Source organism: Elephantulus edwardii, unplaced genomic scaffold (genome assembly GCF_000299155.1).
Source record: "Elephantulus edwardii isolate Elephantulus edwardi_28Jun2011 unplaced genomic scaffold, EleEdw1.0 scaffold00001, whole genome shotgun sequence".
Taxonomy (NCBI): domain Eukaryota; kingdom Metazoa; phylum Chordata; class Mammalia; order Macroscelidea; family Macroscelididae; genus Elephantulus; species Elephantulus edwardii.
Genome location: NW_006399751.1, coordinates 21,294,685 through 21,303,439, shown reverse-complemented (window position 1 = coordinate 21,303,439; position 8,755 = coordinate 21,294,685).

The window sequence follows — 8,755 nt, the reverse complement described above, 5'->3', positions numbered from 1 at the left end:
AAGGGACCTCATGGTTAGAAAGGTGGAGGGTCAATGAAAGAGAGGAAGACCTTCAGTCATACGGATTGACACAATGACTGAAGAAATGGGCTCAAGTGTGTCAGAAATGAAATGGATGGCACAGGATAGAACAGGATTCAGCTCTGTTGTTCGTAGGGTCATTATGAGTGGTGGTTGACTCAACAATACCTAACAGTAAGAACTTCACACTAAAGGCTTTAGTCTGATTCTTATCAATAAGGGCTTTGGTAAGTAAGGTTTTGCCACCTGCTTTAAAAATATAAAAACCACAAGTATCTATGTTCATAAACAAGGTAAAAAGATTCCAAAATATTATAGGAAATAACCTATATGAACCCTATGAACCTGGAGAAAAGATGCAAGTCACACAAGTGTTGAAAACTTTCATTCCTAGGGTCGTTTGAGTTGCCTACAGCTCGACTACACTTAACAACAATAACACCAACATAGAGAGAGATCAGTTGGCCTAGTGGAGAGAAAGTGATACTACCAAGCCAAAGGTGGGTGACTTCTAATCCACTGCCCTCAGGCCTGTTTTTCATTGTTTTGTTTAAACATTCTTGTAGGTAGTATAGCCCTGGTGTGTCCACTTGCCATATAGAGGTAACTTGTGGTTGCTGTGAAGCTGAACACTGTGACACTGATGTGTCAAATGCATTAATGGTTACCCATGGTGGACAGTGTTTGGTGGTGCTCCCCGATTAAAACAAGCTTGGAAGGAGGAGTGGCATCCACTTCCATAACAGCTTGCCTCCGGAAACCCTATGAACCTGAAGAGAAGATGAAAGTCACACAAGTGTTGAGGACTTTGTTCATAGGGTCACTATGAGTCACTTATGACTTGACAGCACCTAACAACATAACAACCTATATGTACTTTAACATTCATTTACATTATTTTTAGAGCATATATTCTTCCATAATTAAAATTTTTTATGACTAATATATAAATTAATTTGCATTCTGAATTTTCACCAGTTAGTGGCATAGTGAGGCCATCCAGAAATACTCTGGTTGCTGGAGGTCAATTAGTGAGGACTAAATATTTGCCATAGGTCAAGCAATCTAGAATTAAAACCATTCCTACAGAGTTGTGGTGCTGGAGAAGAGTATTGAATATACCATTCACTGCTAGGAGAACAAGCAGGTTCATTCTAGAGAGGGTGAAACTATGCTGCTCCTTGGAGGCAAGGATTCTGAAGCTCCATCTGACATATTTTGGGCATATTGTAAGGAGGAACCAGTCCTTGGAGAGGAACATCATATTTGGGAGGATGGAAGGACAGTGTAGGAGAGAAAAATCCTGAATGAGATAGATGAATAGCCTCATGACTGGGGTAATGGAGGTGCGTGTGTCAGAGAGAATGAGCTTTTTGTTAGGATAGATCAGGGTTCAGAGCTGTTGTTTATAGGGTTGCCATGAGTCATAAGCAACTCGATGGCATTTAACAAGAAAACCATGGTTAATTCACTAAGTGAATAAGCCACATCTGAGTAATTGAGAATTATGTTTATCTGGAAAAAAATTATAATAGCTAAGAACAGCCCCAAGCTGCACAAGTCCACAGTTGTCAAAGGGTCCTGACAACACAGCAAGATAAACTTTTATTATACTCACAACACATTCCCTAAATTAAATAGTTCCGATTCCTAAATATTGTAAGGTGAAATCTACTATACCTACATGGAGAAATACAGAACTGTAGGTTGGAAAATTTCCTATTACTGTTCCACAAGAGCCATTCTCCACAATATTTTTCTGGGACTCTGGTTATAAAAACATTATTATACCAATGAAGGAGTTTTTCTTTTGCTTTTCAAGGAGAGGAGCGAACTGGGGGTGTGGGTGGGGTGGGCGGGGAGAAAAGTGCAACAATGAATGAATGCAAGTCCAAAATCTCTGTAGATGTTCATTGAAATGAATAAAAAAAATAAATCAATAAATAACTGCCAGTAAAAAACAAAAACACAAAACCCAGAAATCATTATTATCATAAAAAATTCTTCCAAATAACCATGAGGTAAAATAATTTTTAATAAATCTTTAAAATAATAAAGTAAAACAGTTTATATATTTACTTGATTTGTAGTTTCTGTAAAGATTCTTCATAATAGAAATCCATATCTCCATGTTCTTTATTGTTACACATATAGTTGATGGTTAATTTCTTATCTTCACCATATGAAAAAAAAGCAACAATGCTCTTATTACAGTGTGATGGCTCTTTAGATTCTGTTTGCATTGAAACAATATAGATCTTCTTGCCTCTACAGTTTCCTAATTCAATTTATTCATGCTACTTACATCATTACTCATGAAACTATATCATCCGTCATGCTGCTCATGAATACAGGTTTCTCAATTTCAACAACAAAAGTTGTTACTGTGCTTTGTTGATGATGACCACAAGTACAAATTATTTTCAATATATGTAGGTAAATGTGAATGAAAACTTGTTGTCTGGTGTAATTAAATTTATTATTCAGAATTTTTTTTTTAGTGTAGCAAAGAACAATACATCTCCCAATTACAACTTCTCTTGACTTACTGTAATCCTTGCACATGACCTTTTTCTACGTTGGCCATACCTCTACCTTTTCCAAACTTCAGTGAAAAAGGTAGATAAGGGACAAATGAAAACAAGAAGAATGTTCTTTTTTGACAAGAAATCTATGTCCCTCATCCAGTGTGACTTAAATGCAGCCTTACACGGGTTGCACTAGTTCCTGAGAATAGTTTCCCAGACTCTTAGATGGCTTATGCAAGACTACTTATGGAGGACTCGTATGGGTCCTGTGGAGGAACGGAGTGAAAGTCTTCAAGAGAAGAGGACTTCACTGCTGCTGTAGGTGGTCATGCAATCAGAAGAGCTATTTTTCCTTTCTTATAGGTGACTCAAACCCAGGGATCAGCAATGTACTATTGGTTGCACAGAGATATACATTTGTTCTGTGTCTTTGGGAGAGAGAGTTCCTCAAATCATTAAATCAACACCACTCTGGTAGTTCAGTCTTTTGTGTTCTTTTTAAAAACAAAATCAGACAAAACCCCGAAGACCAAAACAAAACACCAGCTCTACTGACTCATAGTTTTCCTCTGATAGGTTCCTTAGGATATCAGTTCTACCGCATCCATGCAGTAGAGTCTTAGAGAATATCCTTAAGTGATATTGAGACTAGGACACTGACTGATGCTGGTCTGGAATTACTTGTCTCGATGGGACTGCCAGCCCTGACTTATTCCAGACCCTGGAGGAGAACTAACAGACTTCCTCGGGCACAAGTGGAAGACAAGATCACTGACTTTTGATCACTATAACTAAGAAACTGAGACTCACTGTGTAGACTTGGTTCCAACTAATAGTAACCCTTCGGTGTTTTCAGAAGCTGTAAATCACGACGGGAGGAGACTGCCCATTTTCTCCCCCTCACTACAGGTGGGGTCAGGATTGGTGGACGATTTATCAACAATCTGCGTTATGCGGATGACACAACCCTGCTTGCTGAAACTGAGGAGGACCTGAAGCGCCTGCTGCAGTGTGTCAAGGACTACAGCCTACAATATGGATTGAGGCTCAATGTCAAGAAGACAAAGATTCTCACCACTGGACCAATCGGCAGCATCAGGATGGATGGTGAAGAGATTGAGATTGTACACAGCTTTAGTATGCTTGGCTCCATAGTCAACAGTCTTGGCACCAGCAGCCAGGAAATTAAAAGGCGCATTGCCATGGGAAAGTCTGCTGTTAGGGACCTCTCCAAAGTGCTGAAGAGCAGTGGTGTCTCTCTGGAGACTAAGGTGCGTCTGATACAGGCCATGGTCTTCGCAATCACCTGTTATACATCAGAGAGTTGGACAATGACCAAGGAGGATAGAAGGAGAATTGATGCCTTTGAGCTGTGGTGCTGGAGAAGAGTATTGAGAATACCATGGACTGCTAGGAAAACAAACAGATTTGTCCTGGAGAGGGTTAAACCGGGTGGCTCCTTGGAGGCAAGGATTCTGAGGCTCCGTCTAACTTACTCTGGACATGTAGTGAGGAGAGACCAGTCCTTAGAGAGGGACATCATGCTTGGGAGGGTGGAGGGATTGATTCAGTGACTGGGATAATTGGGATGGGATTGTCAGAGACAGTATGATTGGCACAGGACAGAGCGGAGTTTAGGGCTGTTGTACATAGGGTCGCTATGAGTCGCAGGCGACTCGACGGCACATAACAACAACAACACTACAGGTGGATTCAAACTGCCCAGTAAGTGCCACCTTTGGGTTGGCAGGACAACTTGATAAAGGACTATGCCACCAGGCTTTGTTTTTCCTGAGTCTATGGCAGTACTGAAATCCCCCTCAGTTCCTTTATCACAGTTCATTGCAATGACAATGGGTTTCTTCTTACAACTGCAGCTAAGCTATAACTAAAGTACCCTCTTTGGTGTTTCAGAAGGCAACTTACAGTGATGTGTTTTTATAACATGTTTTTGCAGGGGAGGTGATTTTAAGGGTAACTTTCTACATTCCTCAAGCGTTAATATGAACTTATAGGGAATAGCACATTTTCATTTCAGAGCAGAGGGCTAAGCTCTGAAGAGAAACTTTCAGCTCATAGTCTCCTTGTGGAGAGAAAACACTTGTGGAAATAGAGGCCATTATTATTGCTTACTGTGTTTTCATTTAAATTGATGAAAGTAGAGCAACTTGTCACTTCAGTAGAAAAACTAGAATACATGAGGGCTTGGGGAGCTTCAGTCCTCACAAGTTATGACTAGTAATGTAAACCTATTTTTAAATGTCTGGTCTCATCCACAGAACAATGAAAGTTAATGGAAGTCTTTTTGTCTTTTTGTACTTAGAAGAAACAGATATGAAAAATTGGTATTCTAAAGGCATAGATCAAACACTGTACTTTTAAGAACTTTAGAATGACAATAATTAGAAAGAAATGCATCCTCTGTGAAAAAGACATACTTTTATTTCTGTGGCGTTGCTATGGAGAAAAGATGTGGTAATGGTCAAAGGGTGAAACTTTATTCCTGCTCTGAAAAAGTAGATGAACTCTAGACTTCAATTTAATTTTAATCTGATTTCTTCTGGCTTTCTATTTTCTTTTTTTGGGGTACTATTTCCTTCTTATGTGAGACGAAACTGTTTAAAACCTTTTGTGTCTAAATAGATTACCTCCTCAAGAAATTATTTAAATTTTTTTAGAGTGAAATTAGTCGATTCTCCATCAATACAAGGACTGCTGAAGGACCCTTCTGCACAGAGAGACAAGAGTGTTCCAGGTAGAAAGTGAGTCGAATAAACTCTGTCTACAATTTTAAAGTCCTTATGAAATAATAGTCTTTCTGTGTTTTAGGGATGATTCATTGCTGATATCTTTGCTTATTCTACACTGTTATTAAAGAAATGAGAAACCCTTCTTATGTAGCTGGGATAAAGACGCTATAGACCCACAATGGCTGCTGAAAAAGACAATCTGAAAAAGACCGAGAAAACCAAGGAGAATATGTGTAATAAGAACCTGTTTAAATGTAAAAAGATGAACATCAATCTTTTTTTTTTTTTTAGTCCCTCTGGAATACTGTTGACCATGGTTTTCACAGGGATCTGGGCTTGGGAGAAGGGGATAGGGCTAGCATTGTTATTTCATTCAATATTTCTCTTTGTTATTTGAATTTTCTTACCATGCTCTTTTATGTGGTAGGCAAAGATTTCCCACTGTATAGATAAATGATGATTTCAATTTGATGACAATGAGTGTTTGAGAGTTTAGGTGGTTATTGTTAGTGTGTAACATAGAGTTGAAACTAACCCATAGCTGACCCTCCAGCAGATTTTCAGAGGCAGTTAATTGCATGGGAGGAGATTGCCCAACCTTCTCCAACATAGCAACTGATGGCCTTAAACTGTGCACCTTCAGGGTTGCAGCACAGTTTCTTGCCACTAGGCCACCAGAGTTTGAGTATGTCTTGCATACTCCCCAAGTCTGTAATATGCTGGATTTTGCTCCCATAACTAGGTGATGGTTTCTAGGTAAGCATGACCTAGTGACATGAGCCCTTTAAGAACAGGAAGTTTCCTTTGACTGGTCAGATGATGGAAGGAGACAGATTGAAAGCACAAGATGGACGGGACACACCACTACCAGGTTGAAACAGAGAAGTCAGGTGGTAAGGAATGTGAACCGCCCCTAGGAGCTCAGAGGGCAGTTTCTGAAAGCTATGTGGAAACATGCACTTGAGTCATTAGACTACAGGAAAAGGAAATCTGCCACTAAGAATTCTCTTGGAAGTAGGAGTTTCCCAGAGATTCTAGACAAGAACTCATTCCAGCCAACATCTTAATTTTAACCTTGTGACATCTTAAACTGAATCTTGTCACTACCCTGGACTCTGATGAGAACTAAAGGTTAATGAAGTGACATTATTTGATGCTGCTTAAGTTTGTAACAATTTATTAATATGCCATAATTTTTTTCACTTAGGCGAATGAAAATTTCAGCAGGGATTGTTCGGACGGTAGAATTAGCACTCATTTTCTCCAGAATTTTCCTATTAAAAGCAAAAATCTTTATAAATGATTTTTTTAAACACTTTTCCAGTTTAAGAGACTGTGTAAGACATATTGCAATGGGAAAGTCTGCTGTTAGGGACCTCTCCAGGGTACTGAAGAGCAATGGTCACTTTGGAGACTAAGTTGTAACTGATACAGGCCATGGCCTTTGCAATCACTTGCTATGCATCATAGAGCTGAACAATGACTAGGAAGGATAGAAAGAGAATTAATGCCTTTGAGCTGTGGTGCTGGAGAAGAATATTGAATGTACCGCGGAATGCTAAGAAAACGAACAGGTTTGTCCTAAAGAGGGTTAAACCAGGCTGCTCTTTGGAGGTAAGGATTCTGAGGCTTTGTCTGACATACTTTGGACATATTGCAAGGAGAGATCAGTCCTTGCAGAGGGACATCATGTTTGGGAGGTTGGAGGGACAGCACAGGAAGGGAAGAACCTCCAGTGAGGTGGATTGATTCAGTGACTGGGGTAATCGGGGTGGGTGTGTGGGAGACAGTGCGATTGGCACAGGACAGAGCAGGCTTTAGGGCTGTTGTACATAGGATCGCTATGAGTCACAAGCTACTCGACGGCACATATCAACAACAACAACATAGTCTTTTAAAGTTGGATGTAAAGTTACTGCCGTATTTTCTGAGTAATTTCTAGCTTGTTTTATTTATTAATTTCTGCTTTAATCTACTAAAGACTATCTTATGGAGAATTCTGAACTACCAATGCATTTTCATAAGGGAAAATCCCTTTTAAGAGAAGCAAAACAAAAATATACATGAACATATTGTTTATGTTTGAACCAATCTGAACACTTTTGGTAAGGGAGTGACTAAGCATGTATTTTCTTACTGTGCACATTGGGGATCCGGGTACATTTGTTTGGTTGATTCCTGTTTGTCCGGGAAACAGAGTGCCTCCTTCTGGTGCTTGCCTCTAGTATGTGCTTCGTACTTACTTGTTTCTTAAAATGAACACTGCCGATCTTGCATTTTAAAAACTACAGATTTTCGTAAGAAAAGTTGAGAGTCTCCATCCTACCATCATATTGCAGATAAATTTCTATTTCTATCGTCATGATATCTTACAATTGAAAACTATAATATCAGGAGCTCTAGTGGCAGGGTCTGTAGTGAGCTGCACTGCTAATCCAAAGGCTGTCTCCAGCAGTTTGAATCCATCAGCTACTCCATGGGAGAATGAAAACAACAAACAACAGCATGCATTTTAGGGAGCTCCAGTAGCCTAGTGGCAAGAAGCTGTTCTGCAATCTCGAAGGCATGTAGTTCAAATCCACCAGTGCTCTGCTGGAGAAGGGTGGGCAGTCTCCTTCTGTGCCAGTCGGATCTGACCCGATGGTACACAACAACAAAAATGAAATAAAGTGTCACTGAAAAAAAGTTTTAAAAATAAAACTACAGTATCTTATCTTGGGTAACTAACAAGTAATGTGTTTCTTTTTAAAGAAATTGGGTTTGATTTAATTTCTTTTTCAATTTATCTGTGCCTTCTTGATTTGCTACCATAAATGAAAATTCTTAATATAAGGGATTCCCAGCACTTTCCCCTTCCCTAGTAGCTTCTAGGGAGCTCTGGTGGCCTAGTGTAAGAAACTGCCCTGCAATCCCCAACAGTTGTGTTTGAAACCACTAGCTACCCCGAGGGAGAAGGACTAACAATCTCCTCCTGTGTTATTTGACTGCTCTGAAAACCAGGCGGATGGTCAGCTATGGGTTTGTTCTCACTCGATGACACTCAACAACAACAACAACAACAAGAAGCAGCTTCTAGAATGGCACACTCTTCTGAATTCTTATGTTTCATCACATGCTCAGCTTGGAGGCTGTTGTTGTGTGCCATTGAGTGAGAACTGACCCACCGCTGAGCATCCAGCAAGTTTTCAGAGGCCGTGCATGACACGGGAAGAGTTTGCCCATCCTTCTCCCACGGGAGCAGCCAGTAGATCAAAGCTTACAGAGGCAGCTACATGCAAAAACCTAACAAATGAATACGTGTTCTAGGGAATTTTTTTCCCCACATATAAAACTTGCTGTGCTTATTAAACAATTCAAGTCTCCTTGTTTATATTTATTCTCTGAAAAGTCTAATTACAGGGTAATTGAAAAGACTTTTTGATATCCAATAATAAAAAGAGCCATGCTGAAAGAAAA